This window comes from Lygodium microphyllum, chromosome 21 (genome assembly GCF_053477565.2).
Source record: "Lygodium microphyllum isolate KBCC chromosome 21, Lygodium_microphyllum_v1.1.10, whole genome shotgun sequence".
NCBI classification, from domain to species: Eukaryota; Viridiplantae; Streptophyta; class Polypodiopsida; order Schizaeales; family Lygodiaceae; genus Lygodium; species Lygodium microphyllum.
This window is the reverse complement of record NC_141155.1, coordinates 138,663,813-138,684,481: the sequence shown is the minus strand read 5'-3', so window position 1 is coordinate 138,684,481 and position 20,669 is coordinate 138,663,813.

The following is a 20,669-nucleotide window of genomic DNA, read 5'->3' as shown; positions in this document are numbered from 1 at the left end:
CATGGACGCTCAATATATATAAGGACTTAAACAATTGCCCTTCAATTCATGTTTACCTTCACTTGCATAAAATACCCAACTCACATTAGAGGATGAGATCTCTCCCAAACCCAAATTTTGCCAACTCATGCAAGTTTTTCTTACTATTTTATTTAAATATAATTATAATATTTGACACTATTTAATGAAATATAATTTCTAAGTATTTCTTGTAAAGGCATGCTATTGTAATTCTTTACATGCCACAATGGGTCATGCTAACTAAAAGTTCTTGATAAAAGAAAGGCCATAAATTATTTTTGTGACCTAGCTTTTAATTAGCGTATTTTTGTGAGTTGAAAAGCATAGAATCCTTTATTTCAAAAAAATATTTATGGAAATCTCTTAAGATTGGAAAGGAAAAGAAAAGAAAAAGAGCAAATCGCTAACTTATTTTTCATATTTGCTTTTTTCTCAACATAAATGTAGTTAATATAATACCATTCCATTGCATTTGTTTTAGTGAGTGCTTTTTATTTGAGTGATTGGTCTCCACATCTATCGATCATCCATTTTTTCCATATTAGAAGACATGATATTTCACAAATTTTTACATTGATTTTCTTCAAATTGATCCTTTGTACACAGTTTGAGACTCTACCTACTATGATAGCCAACTTGTTTAATGAAGTGCTATTGTGGTATGCACATTAGAGTATCCAATGTGCATGGAGAGGGCACACGGACATACCTCTCACAATTTGGAAAAGTTATTCTTCATTCTATTACATCATGCATTGGAAAATCCACCTAATTGATGCACTCATCTTTGGTGTGAGGAGATGCAAGTGGAAGTTGAATGGAAGATGGATGTGTACAAAGGGGTGAGAAGTACATATGGTCTCATTATGTCATTTCAGTTGGTCCATCTTGGAAAACTCCTTGTGGGGGCCTTCTCATTGATGAGTTGCATGATCAACATGAAGGATTCATACATTAATAGCAATCTTTGGTGAAGGGGCAAATGAGATCTCTTTTTTGCCAAGTATAATACTTCCATGCAATTAAAAGTTAGTTGGTTAGTTCGAAAGTTAGTTAGTAAGGTTACTAACTAAATAATAAACAAGGTAAAAGCTAACATTAATAACTAACCATTTTTATTTAATTAAAAATATTTTATTTAAAAGAATTGAGAGTCGTAAATCCAAAATTTTTCTCATATTAACAAGGACCATAGCCACCCTTTATCACATAAGTTACAACGTGAACGAGAGTTATGAGCCATATTAATCACTAGTGTTAATATGTATAGTATGGATGGTCCAGAAATATTAGATTTTGGGCAAAACTAGCATATTCTAGATATTTTAGATATTATCCTAAAAAGATAGGGAGATTTCTAGAACTAGATGTCATTGAAAAGAAAAGACAAGTGATGTTTTAGTTAGTTTTGGATATTTTATAAAAAGAAAAAAATAATGAGAGAGATTGGTGAAATCGCACGCGCCGCGATTGCAGTCTATAGGGTTTAGGGTTTAGGGTTTAGGGTTTAGGGTTTATAGCAATCTTTGGTGAAGGGGCAAATGAGATCTCTTTTTTGCCAAGTATAATACTTCCATGCAATTAAAAGTTAGTTGGTTAGTTCGAAAGTTAGTTAGTAAGGTTACTAACTAAATAATAAACAAGGTAAAAGCTAACATTAATAACTAACCATTTTTATTTAATTAAAAATATTTTATTTAAAAGAATTGAGAGTCGTAAATCCAAAATTTTTCTCATATTAACAAGGACCATAGCCACCCTTTATCACATAAGTTACAACGTGAACGAGAGTTATGAGCCATATTAATCACTAGTGTTAATATGTATAGTATGGATGGTCCAGAAATATTAGATTTTGGGCAAAACTAGCATATTCTAGATATTTTAGATATTATCCTAAAAAGATAGGGAGATTTCTAGAACTAGATGTCATTTAAAAGAAAAGACAAGTGATGTTTTAGTTAGTTTTGGATATTTTATAAAAAGAAAAAAATAATGAGAGAGATTGGTGAAATCGCACGCGCCGCGATTGCAGTCTATAGGTAGTACACACAACACTTCTAACAGGGAAAAAAAGAAGGAGGGACCTGAAAGATTTCTAACCAAGTGTCTTGGAGTGTCTCGGAGTTTTAACTCGCTTTTGGAGCCAATGGAACCATTAGATTTATGAGTCGAGTATCACATCACTGATTTATCCAAGATCCCCTCCACCAAGAACTCTTGTTCTCAGCCATATCCCCTCTTCTCTAATTCATTATAAATATGAGGCATGGGGAGGCACAAGGGAGCACAAGGAGACCACGAGAGGCTGTGAGAGAGGCTGAGAGAGAGAGAGAGAGAGAGAGAGAGACAGAGAGAGAGAGAGAGAGAGAGAGAGAGAAAGAGAGAGGGTTCTTCCTCCCTTTCCCGCTCCCTTGAGGGTGGTCACACACATTCTCTCTTTTCCTTTTCCCCGAGCTCATCCCCTAACCCACAAGCCAATTTTTCCCAATTTTCCTCCTCTTAAGCAAGTGGCTGTTGAAGTTTTGTGTGAGTCATGTTTAAAAGAGAAGATGATCATGGCCCCCACAAGCGGAAAATGTTACGTGCAAATGGCAATCCCTCAACAAGAAATGGAGCCTCGAGCAAGGGCATCACTACCAATCCAACCGCGGCTCCGGTCGTAAGTAATGTATTTCTAAATTGATAGATTATTGCTTTGATTCTCTCATGAGATACATTAGGCTCCATACTATGATGTATGAGAACTCGGGGGGTTCACTATATATATATTCTCTATATAATGTGCGTTCATGGCCTATTTATAAATATCCTAATCTATGAATTTTTCTTGAATAAAACACAACCCTTTTCTATTCAATCTGTAAGTAACCCCTTTATATGATACCTTTCTGTATGTAAAAAATGTATAAAAATGTTGTTTTAAAAACCCCTTATTTTAAACTCACATTACATATACATATATTCATGAGTGACCCCCCCGAGTACGAGAATAGGTCATGGGAAGGGATCGACCTCTTCTCACATATTCAAAAGATGGAGTTTGCAAAGTGCATGTATCAAGGGAAGTTAATTGTACTTAGTTGCGTATGGCTTATTCGTTTGATAGAGCAATCGATGAGGGGTTATGAATAGCATAATCGTAAAAAGAATAACATTAGGAATTGTGCATACAAGTATTAAGTAAATTTTGCATAGAATCGCTCTTTGATCCCAAGGGGGAGAGAAAATATGCGATGGAATTATTATCGTGTCTATTCTTGTATTGCTTGGAAAAAATACAATTAGTTTTTTTGGTTGATTGAACAACACCTTAAATGCTTTTTACAATCAATTGATTGTTGCATTGTGATTTGGATAAATATTCATAGTGTTTGTGTTTGATGGTAAAAGCATGGAAAAGGTTAGTAATGAAAAGTAGCCATGGAAAATAAAGGAATGTTTCACTGGAAGATGATATTAGGCCGATTTCCTTGATTATGCTTGATTATTAATTGGATTAATTAAGGAAGAACATTTTGCACAGGTGGATCATCTCCAAGATCACACCGCGGACTACCCCAAGAGGGCACTGCAGAATTCACGGGCCGAAGTTCGAGTGGTGAAATGGCCAACCATGGAAGTTGTGTCTCACTCCTAGGTCACTTGGGATCAATGGAGCTCTGGACACCCCTTGCCCCTAGACAGAAAAGCAATTGTAGAATTTCTGTGAGCCCAACATCTAGGGCGTTGGAAGATCCTATTCTAGATAAAGGATGGAGATTAATTTGAAGATAAGTTAAGGAAATTTTTTGTCAAGAGGAATTCTTGTTTTGTTTTTGTATTAGTACTGTAAATTATGTAAACGACTCCCGTTTCGTAAAAGGCCTAATTAAGGAAGCTAATTGTGAATGTCATACATAAATGTGTTAAGACCTGATTAGAAAACTAAAGCTATCAAGGGAAGTGGGTGGCAAAACCCCGATGCTCTCTCTCCTACGGCAAGGTAGTCCCAGAGAATTGGGAGGCTTCTGACAAGGTTTTATCGTCATTCAACTGTAGGTACTATTGAGTTAGAACCCGATTCATGTCGTTTTAGGGACTGAAATGGGACTATGCCCTACAGGGAGAGAGGTTGACCGGTGCATCCCTTTCATTTCCCATTCTCTTTGAACTAAGTGCGGTATGGATCTACTTCAGATTTGGTATCTCCCCATAAAGTAGGATGTCCAAAACCCAACATTCGAATGCGGTTCGGAGACCTTGGCCCTAGGAACCCAGATTTCCAATTTCAAGTCGATTGTAGTGGGTTCGACTAAGAATGTTCCATTGCAAGGCAGACTTGAGAAACCCTGGCCGAAAAACCCTAGAACATTCCCTGGGAGTGCGAGCCGCAACTCTTAGATTCATTTCTCAATGGACCACTAGAACGTGCATGGACGGCCGATAGACGTGGCACTTTACCAAGGATGGACTTCTGATAGCATCATGACACTAGATTCCTAGTCCACTTGGAGGGGGTAACCAATGCTCTTAGGAAAAGAATATGACATTCACCTTGAGGAGTGCTTTTCTAATTGCACCTCTTGGACATATTATTTATTTAATTACCTTCAAGAATCTAGTATTGATGCTTGGGAGGTGTCTTCTTCTTCTTCTTTCTCTTTTTCTCTTGCTTTAAGAAAGGAGCTTCTTTCAAGATTTTTTTCTTTGTTGTATTTTTTTTCCCCTTATGTTGGTTTACTTTTGGTAGAACTACTTGATTTAGGATAGTGTAACATCTTTTGTAATGCCATTTTTCATTTTAGGTGGGATTATTTTGGTTTAGGTAGTGTGACATCTTTTTGTAAAAAAAATTCGATTGCAATATGTTCTATAGAAGCACATCTATAGGTGTAGCTAATGTTGGGTCTAATTTATGGCTAGATGCATAGTTAGTGACCCTTATAAGTACTCTTGTGCATGTATTTTGACAATATTTACAAAGAAAACTAAGAAAAAACGTTAAAAGAAAACTTCAATAGATATTGAGTTAACAAAATATACAACATTTTTAGTATTCATACTATGCAAGGAAAAGGGATGCGTTTCTTAGTTTAATACTAAGGCATATTCACCTTTAATGTGTAGATAGAAAAATGTTTACTTGTATACATTGTCATTGGAACAATCATTTTTTATGGAATAGTCCTTGACTATGGAGGCATTTTGTTTATCTTTAGCATGCTTATACAAGGAAAAATAAAAGGTGATAGATTGATTCTAACTTGGAGGGGTTTAGTTTGACACTGTGTACTAATCATACCTCTTCATAGGTGATTCTGATTCTCCTCAATAGCATTTGCTTTCACAAGAGTGAGCCCCTTTTTCACTCTATGAGCTCAATGTCATGATCATTGCACAAATTCTTATTTGTTCAAGGATTTGGAACTACAAAGTGCACAACACTCTTTCACCTAGCCTACTCACATGCTTGACAAATCTAGTGACTAGATATGAATAGAGATTGCACTTACCAATACTCACAATGTTGTACTCTAGAACACACTTACCAATACTCACTGCATTGTACTCATTGCATTGACAAGCCACATCCATGATCCACATGTGCATTTCTTCGCTCTCAACCTTGATTCTAGTTGCCCACGAATAAAAGGAGTTGCCAACAATGAGCTTGAGGAGATGAAGAGAAGAAGCGAGCTTCATGGAACACATTCCTTACCCCCACTCACTCTCGACCTCACACACTCTTTCTTGCATTTACAACACACCAAGCGGATGGGATGGAGAAAAAGGGGAAATGTTGAGAAACACAGATCTAGAGCTATGCTAGCTATGGCGAATGAAGGTTATATACATAAAACATGACTAAGATAAAGAATTGTAACTCAAGTGAATTAGGTTCCAAGATAGATTAGCTTGGACTCATAAACACAATCTTGAGTGACTTTGATTGATAGTTTCATCACATTGAAATGAGTGTCAAGTACATGCATTTATAGCTTTTTTTGAATAATACCACTCTCCTCACTGTGCATATGGGATTCTGAACCTTCTTCCTAGAGCATACATAATTTGTATACCTTCTAGCCTCTTCAGGGCATATATCTAGCCTCTATGGGCAAGCATCATTTGCTATTCTCAACACCCCACCTCAAATGATGGGTCTCTACCCTTGCTTGCGTTTGCCCCCCTGCATGTGAACATGGACCAAGAGACTAGCTCTTTGGTAGCCTAGTCAAGTTAATGCTTCAAACTTTACATCTTGATAGGATTTTTTACATTCACTATGGGAAATAAAGATCCACTATGGGAAAACAAGATCCACTACGAGAAAACTTCTTTTGTGAGCAACATAAAGCTCTTTATCTTTTCCATGCTTCTTTGGCATCCTTTTCTTTTCTCAATCTTCTGGGTGTCTTTGATCTTCTTGGACTACTTCTTGGTCTTCTTAGTTTTTGTCTTCATACTTTTTACCTTGGTTATGCTCTTTGTCCCTTTTGTTGATGTGTGGTACATGCTTTTGGCGCCAGTCTTCTTGACACATTATTTCTACTTAATGAACTTGATATGGATACACATCAATAGATTGTTTTGGCTTAGTAGATTCTCTCTGACATACATGGCTCTCTCTGACATACATGGCTTGGTGATTCATTACATTCGTCTTGGGATACATGAATTTTAGGATTTTATATGGCTTTGACTCATGGCTTGAGATTGCATTAGACTTTCTTATGAGATCATACAAATCTTATCCTTCAGTTTGCTCACTTTGTCACTCTTTACGTTGCTTGCAATTCCTTTGACTTTGACTTTGCTTTTCTTGTCCATGTCCCCCTTAAGAAAATATATAATCATTTTTGAGGCAGTAAAAATATATTCAAAATCTTCTAACAGATTCATTGATAGATCTTTAGAACAAGGAGATCCATCACCCATAGGATTTGAAGGCTCCACATTCATTTCTGTCACTTTTTATACCTTCTTCTCTGAGATCTTCCAAAACTTGATGGTTTTGTCATTTGTTGAGGGAAAAAAAGGAGAACCATTTGTACCAATATTTTGGATGCATGGAGACTATGACATATGTTCTCTCCAAGGTAGCACGAGGAAGCTTCTCTTTTCCATCAGTCCCTTGGAAAAGGACAACACAACCTCCTGTGTCTTCTATTGCAGGGTGCTCCCCAGACTTATCAAACTCCATGGCCGAAATTATATCTACTTCTCTTACTTCCTCTCCTTCTGCATGCTCCCCAAATACTTGAGAGAATTTCCATTCAAGAGCATGTGTCACTTGTCTGAATTCTGGAGCAAGCACACCTACTCCCTCACAAGGGCCCATCACAAACTTTCTCCATTGCTCGTTGTTCTACTAAAATGAAATGGCTTCCACGTGTGGAGGATCTTACTTTCAACCGATCATTGTCATTTGCAAGATTGTATCCATATTGATATCATTTAGGCTAACAGGTCATTGCTTTCAAGATTTCTCAGGTGAGGGGGTGGAATAACCAAAAACAACAAGCACGCCTACTCCTTCGCAAGGAATCATCACAAACTTTCTCCATTGCTCGTTGCTCTACTAAAATTAAATGGCTTCCACCTATGGAGGATCTTACTTTCAACCGATCATTGTCGTTTGCAAGACTATATCCATATTAATATCATTTAGGCTAACAGGTCATTGCTTTCGAGATTTCTTAGGTGAGGGGGTGGAATAACCAAATTTAATAAGAAAAGCATCATGGATTTGTCATGGATTTTTCATGGATTTCTCAGTCCATGGGATGTACCACCATATCTCAACTAGATGTTTGATGCAAGAAGTGTTGATACAGAAGGTGAGAAGGGAATTGTACCACTATCATTGATAGCCTGCTTGCATAAATATACTTTGAGAAACCCCTGGATTGATGATAATATGTTAGTCAAATAGAACCTCTGAAGGAGATCTTGATGTCTGCAAGTCATTCACAACAAAGCACTTTAGTTGTTCACAATTTTCATGTAACTAGCACCTCCACTTGCGATTGTGTCATGCATATGCTATGGCAGCCGTTGGTTTCCCTTGAATCAAAGATAATCTTCGTTGTCCCTTCAATCAAAGCTGCCCTTGGATAGAGGCTAACCTAGCAGCATTAGAATCTGAACCCTTGACCCGATCTGCTGGACAGAGATACATGTGTTTTTGGAATAGGTAAAGTGATCACAGTCGAGGCATGTTCGGGCAATGTTCTCTTCTCCTAAAGATAAGCAAGACCTCTGCTTACTAGACTAAGCTATCAAGAAGAAATCACACCACTAGCTACCTAGCTCAATTATGGCCCTAATACCATGTTGAGAAACACAAATCTAGAGCTATGGTAGCTATGGCTAATGGAGGTTATAAACATAAAACATGACTGAGATAAAGAATTGTAACTCAAGTGAATTAGGTTCCAAGATAGATTAACTTGGACTCATAAACACAATCTTGAGTGACTCAGATTGATAGATTCATCACATTGAAATGAGTTTCAAGTACATGCCTTTATAACTTTTTTTTGAATAGTACGGTAGTCATCTAATGATTTCTTTATAAACATGCAAAACATGCAATATTACGGTTTAAGGAAAATCATGCGTTTTTGGGGTTTTCTTGTGCGTATGGTGTTTGTATGGGATAAAATATGATAGAAAAACAACTCTCAATAAGATCAATCAATCAAAGTTAGTAATTCAAATAATATTAGTATTTATCAATAAACAAATAATAGAAAATTAAAAAAGTAAAAAATTGGTTTTTTGTATTAATTTTTTTTTTAAAAATTTGTTTATGAATGTATGGTAAGGATGAAGCATGAGGTATCTATGGGCAAGCATCATTTGCTATTCTCAATAGGGGAAGATTGCAAGAAGCTTCTCGTTGCCATATCACTCCCTCCACTTACACTCACAGTCCCTATCCTTAACTCTCACTTAAAGACAACAGAGCAGTAAGAAAGCTAGAAGGTAAAGTTTTGTACACACATGTTTTTTCATTTCTTTTATGCATGAGTTCTAGGGTTGATTTTTCTCCGTCTACATGATTGGCCTTTCATCTTATTCCATGCACCTAGACATGAAAAATTGACTAATGCATATCATATCCACATGTGTTCTAGCTCTCAATGAAATAACCAATTTATTTTTACAATAATCTTCTTTTTTCAAAAAATTATTACCATTTTTATTTATGATTAACATTATTCCCCCTCCTGTAGATGGTGCTAGCCTCATGGCATGCATGTCAAAGGTAATTTTCTATCATAGGTGAGAAATGTTGAAATGGTCTATGAGGGGTCGTGGTAGAGGAGGGATGGTGGTTGATGCCGAAGAGTTAGGGAAAGAGGCTTGAAATAGCAATGTTGAAGGTTGTTAATGCTCTAATAGGCTACATTAAAGCAGAGGTGGAGTGGCTGTTGGCTAATGATTGATGGATCATGGTTGATGTGGGCCACCAATGTTGATGAGTCTACATGTAGTCCAGTGTACTTGCTAGGTCACTTATACTCTCCCTAAGGGGTGTGTTTATCTTATCAATGTAGAGAGTGGTACACATGCCTTGAAACTAGGAGTTGGGTCAGATTCCTAGTAAACTTGGAATGTTGTCTCCCACTTGAGGACCCAATTGGTGTGAAGTTATTATGTTATTCTAATCTCAGGGTGATAGATCATTCGAGAAAGCCTGTGATATCCAAGACATGTGGAAGCTTGATCCAAAGGTAGAAAAGGCCATCTTTATTGGGTATGCACAAGATAGAAAAGCGTACAAATGCTACAATCCTTCTACTCATGAGACATTGGTCTCAAGAGATGTAGTATTTGATGAGTTGAAATCATGGCATGAGAAGAAGATCACCTTGCTGAATGATGATGATGGTTGTTAGGAGACTTATGTACATGCAGGTACAAATGAAAGTGCAGAAATTTTTGGACCTTCTAAAGATGCTACTACATCAGTTAGCCCTTGGATAGGTAGATCGAGGACTTAAATTCTTTGTCCACTCACATGGGTATGTCAGTGAGAGGGAGAAATGTGGATAATGGCAAAGGCAAACTTGATGATGTTACAAATGGATGTGAAGAATGCTTTTCTCAATGGTGATTTGGTTGAGGAAGTATACATGGATTAGCTCGAGGGCTATGTACATCTAGATTTTCCTACATGTGTGTGTAGATTGAAGAAAGTATTATATGGGCTGAAGCAAGCACCTAGAGCTTGGAATGTTAAGATAAGTGCATGCTTACAGAAACTTGGTTTTACTATGGGCAAGGCTGATCATGGCCTATTCATAAAGAAGACACGGGCTAGTTATGTGATATTAGTCATCTATGTGGATGACTTGATCATTACAGGTGATGATGTCATAGGAATTGGAGAGATCAAGGAAATGTTACATGTTGAAATTCACGTCAAAGATTTGGGAGAACTGAAGTATTCCTTGGGATTGAGGTTGTCTCTACACCTCATGGTACTTGGTTGTTGCAGAAGCAATATGCACAGGACATGTTAACCAAGTATGGTATGTTGGATTGCAAGTCTTTGAGCACTCCATTGGAGAAAAATGTTAAGTTACTTGCAGATGTTGGACATGAGATTGAGAATGTCACTATATATAGATAAATGGTGGGTAGCCTAATTTACCTTACCGTTACTAGACCGGATCTTAGCTATTTAGTTGGACTGAGTAGCCAATTCATGTAGAAGCCTATGAAGCCGTACTTGGATGTAGAGAGGAGGATCTTGAGATATGTGAAGGCTACATCAGATTATGGTCTATTCTATGAGCATGGTAAGCCTTTGTAGCTTACAAGATATACAAATGCTGACTGGGTAGGAAGTGCCTATGATAGAAGATCTACTAGTGGGTATGCATTTTCCCTTGGTAGTAGTATGGTCAACTGGAGCTGTAAGAAGAAACCTACAATTGCACTCTATAGCACTAAGGCAGAGTATAGAGGTGCTGCATTAGCTGCATGTGAGGCAGCATGGCTCATGAAGCTTCTTGATGATTTTTGCATGTAGGAAGTCAGGCCTATCACACTCTATTGTGACAACATGAGTAGTGTGCTCCTAGCCCAGTAATCCTATCTATCATGCTAGGACTAAGCACATTGAGGTACACTATCACTTTATTAGAGAAAAAGTGATTGCAGGTACTGACTTAACCATGGTTAGTACTAGGTTACTTGCTTTGTGTATGTGTGTGGTACATAGTTGACTTTTACACAGTGTGTTGTTGATGGAATGAACTGAGAAGGGGCCATGATTGCTACCCTTCCTGCCTGTGCCTTTGTCCATCTCTTTCTCTCTGAATTCTAATACATTGTGCATTGAGAGGCCCAACTCATACATGCAACACTCCACTCACATATCATAGCTCTTGTTGATTGAAAGGGGAAAGACGGGTCACTCACCCCACCCTCTATCTCACATGCATTTGATATCTATAGAGGGAAGCCCACACTCACATCCTCATCTTGTTAGGATGAAAGATCGCATCACTCAATGGTTGTTGATAAATATCAGTTTGTTGATGATGTCAACCTATTTTAGTTGATGAAGAGGTGTACCTAGGAGGTAAGCAATAGGTCAAGAACTTGTATTGAGCTACAATAGGATTCAGACATTTGGTCCACTCACAAGGCACAATGCACCAAAAAGGGAGGTGGCTTAGGAACTACATTTTGAAAATATCATTTGATGATTCAACTAATCTGGATTGTGAGGTGATACCACCTTTTTTGCAGCTAGCTTCCCACTCAAGGGTGTTGCCACCTTTTCTTAGGATGGATCCTATTATAATAGAGATTTTTTCCCTCTTTTCTCTAATAAAAATTTGTATTTTTTTTCTTTTTTGGTTATCTTTTTTTTTCTCTCCTTGCTCTTGAGGGTGTTTCCACCTTTTCTTGAAGAGTAGATTGGTATGGTAGGAACCAAAATTGTTTCTCCCATAAGTAGGTTTTTTTTTGTTTCCTTCCCCCTCCCAAAAAAAATAGTAGCAATACTATGTATCAGACCCATATTCACCACATCTACAGGGATTGAAGGAAAAAATAATAGAACAATGACAGGAGCTAGAGATGCAAGAATAGTAGAACAATGCCACTACATCAAAATAAGAAGGATAAGTAGCAACAACAATATGGGAAGTAGCAGATGTCCACCAAGGGTGAGAGAGACTAGCCATTGTGATTGTCAGGATCCCCAAGGAGGGAAGTATTTCTTCAGGAAATAGTTGTTGATCAGAAAATGATCATCAAAGATCTTGATAGCTTGTACCTGGACAGAACCATTAGGGTTGACATTGAGTATGCTATAAGGGCCCATCTAGCAATGTTGGATCTTGCCAATAAATTGGCCAAAGGACATATCGTATGCTAGTTGAGATCACCTTCCTCGAATTCTTTGTGCTTGATGAAGTTGTAATGGTAAGTCTTGTGACGGACCTACATAGCTTCCATGCACTGTAAGTGTTGAGAAGTAAGCATGTAAACTCTCCTTATACTAGAGAGGATAAGGGTAGCTAGGTGTAAATGAACTGGAGGATAGGGGAGCAAGGGAAAACCCTAAGCCTAACTTCTCTAGAGGCTATATAAACTGCCTAAAGGTCACTCTCACAGTAGAGGAGAGTGTACTAGTTGTACTTTTGAACAACTTATTAAGAAAGATCTTCTTCTTGTACTTGGACTCTCTCCCTCCCTCTCGTGCACACTCTCTCATGCTTCCAACTCTACTTTTCCACATGGTATCAGAGCCATCTCTGATCCTTCAACTTCCCTCAACCTCCTTACATCATTAAGTGCACATGAGCTTTCAATTTCTACCTCTTGCCTCTTAACCACCGTAGCCACAGCTTTTGAGCCACCTCTGTTGGAGGAATTTGGAAAAGAAATGGAGAGCATTTTAGATCCTAATTTATTCTGGAGGTATTCTTGTCAGCTTAGGGCAATCCAGCATGGTACATCAAATATCGGGATTAGGCAACGCGGAGGGTAGCATTGGAGCAAATGCAAAAATTGGTGTAGTTTTTACAGCGTGATGTTCTAGAGCTCGGTGCTTGCTAATGATGGTGCTTGCTGACGATGGTGCAATCTTGGGAGCTATCATGGGGTTTATTATCCCCTCTAGTGGGCCATCTCCCTCTAAGATATTTTGAAGAAATTCCTCCTCTATTGGCTTTTGTGAGCAAAACCCTAACTGTGGGTTTCTGGCAGCCATAGCCAAGAAGCTTTAAGCTTCTTATTTTTCCACTTTTTTCAATATGTAATCATTAACAGTGATTCTTATCACCGAAGCATATGCTATGAAGTGTGTTCATGGTTTGTGAGTAGCTCCAACACTCGCGGAACATCATAAGTTCACCGAGAAGTGTGACTTCAATACCAATAATAAGTCAAGTGTCTCACCAAGCTTGACAAGGTAATACATAAACATCTCGATCTTGAGATGAGTTCTTCTAAGCATTGAAAATGCATTTAGTGACATCAGTACTATTACCCTATAAATATTGATGTGGTTGAAATCTCCTCGGACTCTTCACTAAGTGTTGAGGTCATTAATTGACCTTGCTCAACCAAATGCTTGTATACTAAACCGCAAGGAGGGGAGGAGCCAGAAGTCTAGTCAAAGGTTCACATCATTGAAACCTAGAAAAATATTAAAACTTAAACCAAGGGTTGTTCGAAGGATGGGACCTCCAAAATCTTACCTTGAGTTACTATATGTGTATGATTTCCAACCTTTTTAATCTTTACAGCTTTAAAGTTGGTTATCATTTGTAGGGCTATCAATTCTGTTATTTGGATCACACTTGGCCACCTGTAAAGAAGTAGGCACTGCCATTGCGTAAGGCAATTGGTAAGACCTTCCTATAATGACCATTGCCTATGTATATATAAGGCCTCAAATTTTCAAGTTCAATGCAAAAGATTTCCATCCCTGGCAAGTCCTAGTAAAATATAAAATGATGGAACGAGGCTACTGGCCCTTCATAAAAGGGATGAAAGTTATTGACCCATCAAATCCCCTTGATGTAGAAGACAATGAAAGAGCTCAAGCCATCATCATGCTTCATCTAGATGAATCCTTAATTCATCATATTGACCAACTCTCCACTGCAAAGGAGAAGTGGGATGAGCTTGAAAGGCTCTATGGCGCTACAGGGAAGAACTCCAAGAGTTTTCTAAAGATTGAGTTTTTTAGCTTGGATTATAAACAGGAAGAAGATCTAAGAAAGTTTATTTCACATATGAAGGGGCTCATGGCACATCTGGCCTCCGTTCAAGCACTAATTCATGATGAAGATTCCATTGCCATCCTTCTGAAGTTTGTGAAGAAGGTCTTTCCAACCCTTGTTACTACCCTTACTAATATCCTGAACCCAACCTTGGCAAGTACCATCTAGACATGCTTGGATGAAGAGAAGAGGAACCATAACAAAGATACTTGAGCATTTACTTCCCGTGAGCAAGTGTTAGTCCATACAGGTTCTACAAAGTGCTCCTTTTGTCATAAAAAAAGGCATATTGTAAGTAATTGTTGGAAGAACTATCCTAACAAAATGAAGTGCAATAAATGCAAAAAGACTGGGGTCACCAATAAGTGTCCCAGTGTTCCAAAAAAACCTAAGGAATTGGAGGCCAACTTTGCCTCCCAATCCACAGTTGATCGACTCTTTTGAGTCTTGTAACACTCTCCACCTATAACCATCTTTTGTAGCCTAATTTATAAAGGCATCTCATTGTAGATTAAGGGGGGTCATCCTATAATGCTTTATCCAATGCCACCCTGCAGTGAGGGGGGCTGTTGAGAAGTAAGCATGTGAACTCTCCTTATACTAGAGAGGATAAGGGTAGCTAGGTGTAAATGAATTGGAGGACAAGGGAGCAAGGGGAAACCCTAACCCTAACTTCTCGCCTATCCTCAAGGTCCTGATGATACCAACAGTCGACATGATTTTCATCACCAACCCCTTGAGTGATGTGAGCTTTCATCCTAACAGGATGGGGATGTGAGTAAGGGCTGCCCTCTGTGTATCTTTCAATAGAGCGTGAGACAAAGGGTGGGGTGAGTGACTAGTCTTTTCCTTTAAATCAAATGAGAGGTGAGATGTGTGAATGGAGTGTTGCACGCATGGGATGGGCCTCTCCATAGACAAAGCATGATCTGTTCATGTCCACTGCACCATAAGGCTTCCTGGCCTTCATTCTTGCACTGTATACCGGCACAGGGCGGGATGCACAGTTGCACCATCAAATGCGCACAAGGCATACAACCTTAGCACAAGTGATCGTGAGAATTACATCAATGGGTTTTAGGACATGGCTGCCCTCTGTATCTTTCAACAGAGCGTGAGACAGAGGGTGGGCTGAGTGTGACTGGAGTTTCTTCAATCAATTATCGAGAGGTGAGGATTGAGGGACGTTATGACCTTTGGAGTCAGGTATGTTCCCATTTCCCTATGCACCCATGGGTTGGGTTTTTGCCATCAACACATGACACATCATTCTATTCTACAGACTATACTACAAGGCTCCCTGGCCTTTTTCCTTGCACCTATGCCAGACGGGTTGGATACACTAATGCACCATCCATTGTGCACCCTGGCATACTACCTCTGCATCATCCCCTTGTCGATTTCTAAACCGGGTGTGAGCTCTAGGATTTCATCCTGATTTCCTTGAGTGATATTAGTAATGGGGCGAGTGTCTGCTCTTTCAATCCATTTGAGTGATCGTGAGTTGAGTACAATATCCCTCATTTTCGATGAATTTTCTATGATTCCTTCAACCAACTACCTCCCTGGGTGCTGCTACGTGGTCCCTGCCACGAAGGATGAAGAACGTGTGTTGTTAAGACACTTTGTTACCTCCAGTAGCCAACAACACCTCCAGATGCAACCTCGATAGTCGGCATTCCTTCTCAGCAATATGGGCCAAGTTTTTCTAACCTACACCTTCTGTTTCTCAGTACTAGTTATGTCTTAAGTGTGGGGACATCGTGATTGGTCTGATGTGATGTACCATGTCCTTGAAGTTTGGTTTATCCTTCCTATTAAGGTCTTACGTGTGGGGATGCGTCCCTGCGTGTCCATGATGTATACCCCCATGCATACACCCTGTTGTAATCATGCATCTATGCCGTGATTTCATGTTGCCCTGATGGGGTCCCTTCCCCACCCTTATGTTCTATTTCACCCTATCCTAAGGGCTGTTCTGTGACCGTTTGCTCTTATTCTTGGTTTTGCGCTTATTTCATGTGAACGGACCTTACCCTCACCAAAAACTCCATCCAACCTTACAACCCTGTTCGTCCCTTTGAACTACCTATTTTTCCTTTTTACCGATCCCTGTTCCGATAGACGATTCTCAAGTTATCAAATTTTGAAGTAATTCCCGTAAAATGGACAGTTTTTCCCCCCTCTTTCGACTGCCGGATTTTTAGTTATTAATTTTTCCGAGTGTTTTCGGATGCATTTTTTGTGTTTTTTCCATGTGAACCCCTCCTAATTTCCCCCAAACAGAGCTTTGATGTTCCAATCCTGTGAATTCATTTTTCTCGAACATTTTTTCTTTTTACTGCCTGCTATTCTGACGCACTGTTTTTCCCGTATTAATTTTCGAGTCCATTTTTCGGCCCATTTCTGGAGTTTTTTCCATGTGAACGCATCCTATCTCGATCGAGACTGTGTTTTGACATGATAGAGTCGTTGGACACATTGTTCTGCACACTTTTCCTTCTTTTTGCACTTCGTTCCGATGCTGGGATTTTCTGATATTAATGCATGTATGTGTTTTCAGGTTTGTTTTTTGCGTTTTTCCCATGTGAACACCCTGATTTTGCCCCAAAACCCGTATTGGATGTTTTCAACATTTTCCCCTCGTCTCCTGGCCCATATTTCCTTTTTACAGGTTTTTGATCCGACAAACGGTTTGGTTTTTATTAATTTTTCTTTATTTTTCCCGTTAACTGTTTTTCTCGCTTCGCGCGTGAACGCGCCTGTTTTTGGTTTTACGCGCCTTGGGATGCCCCCGTGGCGCCCGTGGCTTGCGCGTCCCCGTTCATGTCCGTTTGATTTTGTCATTGCAAATTTTTTTACCCTTGCCCGCGCATGCGCATGCGCCCGGGCTGGGGATGTGTTCTTTTCTTATTTTTTCATGATGTAATATTACCAGAAAAACAAATTAAAAAAAAACACTATACACACCATTTCAAAAAAAATAAAAATAAAAAATGTAAATTAAAAAATAATTAAAAATCCAAATTAAAAACATTAAAAAAATCTAACTTTAACAAAAAAAAGGGAAAACAAAGACAGAGGAGAAAAGAAAAGAAAAAAGCAAAAACAAGGAGAGAAAAAAAAACAGGCATACCAAACACACACATACACATAAACAAGAAAATCTCTATTTTGTTAAAACAAAAAAAAAACCACAAAAACACAAAAATCCATTAGAAAACAAAAATGCATTTAAAACAATTTTTTTTAAAAAAACTTATGTACCTGTTGATGCTGTCGTGCCTCCTCTCCTTCCTTCTCCTCCTCTTCCCTCTCCTTTCTCCTGCCCTCCTTCTTCTTCTTCTTTTTCTTCTTCTTCCACCTCTCTTTCCCTCCCCCTCTTCTCTCTCTACTCCCTCCACCCCTCCTTCTTCCTCAACCTCCTCGATCTCCTCGCCTGCAGCGCCGCCTTCACCCCCCAGCGGCCCTCCCCTCCTCCTCGACCTCCTCACCTGTAGCGCCGCCTTCGCCCCCCAGCAGCCCTCCCCCCTTCCTCCTCCTCCGCCACCTCGTCCTCCTCACGCTCCTCCTCCTCCGCCCTCTCCTCATCAGCGGCCTCCTCCTCCTCCTCCTCCTCCCTAACTGTCCCCACAGGTTAGTTACACTAACCTTAATTTGGTTAAACTAACCATAAGTTAGTAACACTAACCCTAGTCTAGTTAACGTAATCTTAGTTTAGTTAGTTAACCTTAGTCTAGTTAACTTAATCTTAGTTCAGTTAGTTAACCCTAGTCTAGTTAACTTAATCTTAGTTTAGTTTGTTAACCCTAATCTAGTTACCCTAACCTTAGTCTAGTTAGTTAATCCTAGTCTAGTTATCCTAACCTTAGTCTAGTTAGTTAACCCTAGTCTAGTTAACCTAACCTTAATCTACCTCACCTACCTCAGGTTAGTCCCCACCTTACTAACTAACCCTAGGTTAGTTAGCCTAATCTAGGTTAGTTAGACTTGCCTTAGCCTACCTAACTAACCTAGGCTAACCCAGACTAACCTAGCCTGACTTGATTTAGCTTACCTAACTAACTTAACCACCTTAGTATGACTTACTTGATTTAACTAGACTCACAGGACTTAGCTCACTTGATTTGACCCTCCTTACCAAACTAACCTGATTTCCCTGATTTAATTGATTTAGTTAATTTATAAATTCATTTCAACTTAGAAAAATTTTCGAAAAATGTCTAAAATTTTCCTTATATTTTTGGAAATTTGTCAGGTGGCAATTTCCACCACTAAAATTACAGAAAATTAAATATTTGATAATTTATTCAAAATTACCTAAAAATACAAAATTTTTTAGAAAATTCCACCCACCCCCTAATCTTTTTCCATTCATTTTTCACTATAAAATATTTTCATACAAGGCACCAATATTTAAATTTTAAAAAAAACAATAACAACAAACAATAAACAAAACCGATTAAACATAAAAATCCAAATCTTATTTTCATAACATAAATTGTGGATATTTCCTAAATGGCTGCAATTTTATTTTTCCTTCATCACATATCCATATTTAATTATTATTCCTTTTGATAAAAAAACAAAAACAAAAAACCTTATACAATTTATTAACAAACAAAACCAGAAAAACACACATAACCCAAACAAATATACATAATAAAATAAATTAACCAAACCACACTATAAAACCAAAACAAATACACCTTAAATATAACCTCGACACAATCCAAACTTATCTAAAAACTTTTTTAAAAAATTAATTAAAAATTATAAAAATTTTAAAAATAAAAATAAAAATACATTACAAATTATCAAACCCACTAAGGTATTGTCTTTGTTGTTCCGTCAGTGGTCTTTGATTTTGTTTGACTGGATTCATTGCTTTTGGGAGACTCTTCCGTGCGCCTTCAGGCCATTGCATACACACCTCTACCAGGAATTTATTTTATGAGCTTTATTTATTTTCATTCCCCCTTAATCACAAATTAATTGCTAAAATAAACTATTTATTCACCCACATTTTCCACGCGCATTTGCGCTAAACACACAATTTCATAATTTTAAAAATCAACCAACCGTTCACTTTGCACGTGCTACATGTGCTTTAGAGGCACTTTAATTTGTAATAAAAATGAACCAGCCATCACAAGAGCACGCACTGGCAAAAAAGCGCTCCACATCATTCTTAATTTTTAATTAAGGAATTTGCATTTAGAGACCCAGTCTGGGCATCGTAGTCCAGGTTGCGTTAAAGCACCGTTTCACCTTAATAAATTTTAATTAAAATTTTAAGAAAGAACCACCGTTTTCTTATCAAGGTTTATAACCTAATAAAATGTCATCCATTGTTAATAATTTATTAAAATGAACCCTTCATTAACGTAATTCCCCCTCACTGCACTTTTTCCTCCTTTTTAATAAACACGCTTTGTGGGATGGGCACGTACAAGTCTTTTAGTTGACACTGATGGTCCAAGTTATGGGCAAGTCTTGATGTACATTTTTATGGTAGTCTGATTTGTCTATGTGTTACGCTTACAGGTATAGTGTGTAGTTTTTTTTTTCTTGCCTGATATGGGGATTTGGGTGCTTGAATGTTGCATCACATGAAGCTTTCGGTCGCATATGTGTCGAGATCATGCCGAAATTTTTCTAGGCTGTGTATTGTCTGGGGTGGTAACTGGGTTAGTTACGTCTATGTCTGTATGAGTGACATTCTTTTTTATTGATTCCTTTTTGATAGCCCTTTGGTTGTTTTGCAGGCATTCTTTGTGACTATCTGTGTTGTGGTGTGTGTGTTTACCATCTGAATGGCACCTCACGCTCCTCCCCCTATCCAGTATGTCCCACTGGTCAGTAGGGATTACTCTTCCCTACTCACTTTTGAGCCTCTCACGAAGGCGGGACTCGTGAATTTCGTGGCTGCCTCCTTCCCCTTGATTCCAGAAGATCCATCGATGTGTGATGAGTTCCTTGCTTCATATAGCAAGAAGTTGGGACTGGTCCATGTTACTTCCATGACATCAACACCCCCCGGGTTAGGGAGGGCTCTGTCTCTTCCCTACAAAGGAGAGCCCTTTATTACAGCTCCCCAACTATTCTCTAACGATGGGATTTTGAAGCTGTTACAAAGAGAGACCAAGGAAACTTAGGATGTCAAGAAAGTGATCAACAATTTAGGAGTTTCCTTTTCCATGATCACTGATCCTGTGTGGAAGTTGGTTTGCCAGTTTCTCCAAGACAGGTTTATGCCTGCCAAGATACCATCCCATTACTTGTCCAAAGAGCTCTTTACAGCTTCAAGGATGGTGTTAAAAGGAGTAGCTATTGATTGGAGCACTTACCTACTCACTAAGATGGATCAACATTTCGTTAAAGTAACCAGGGGCAATGTCACAA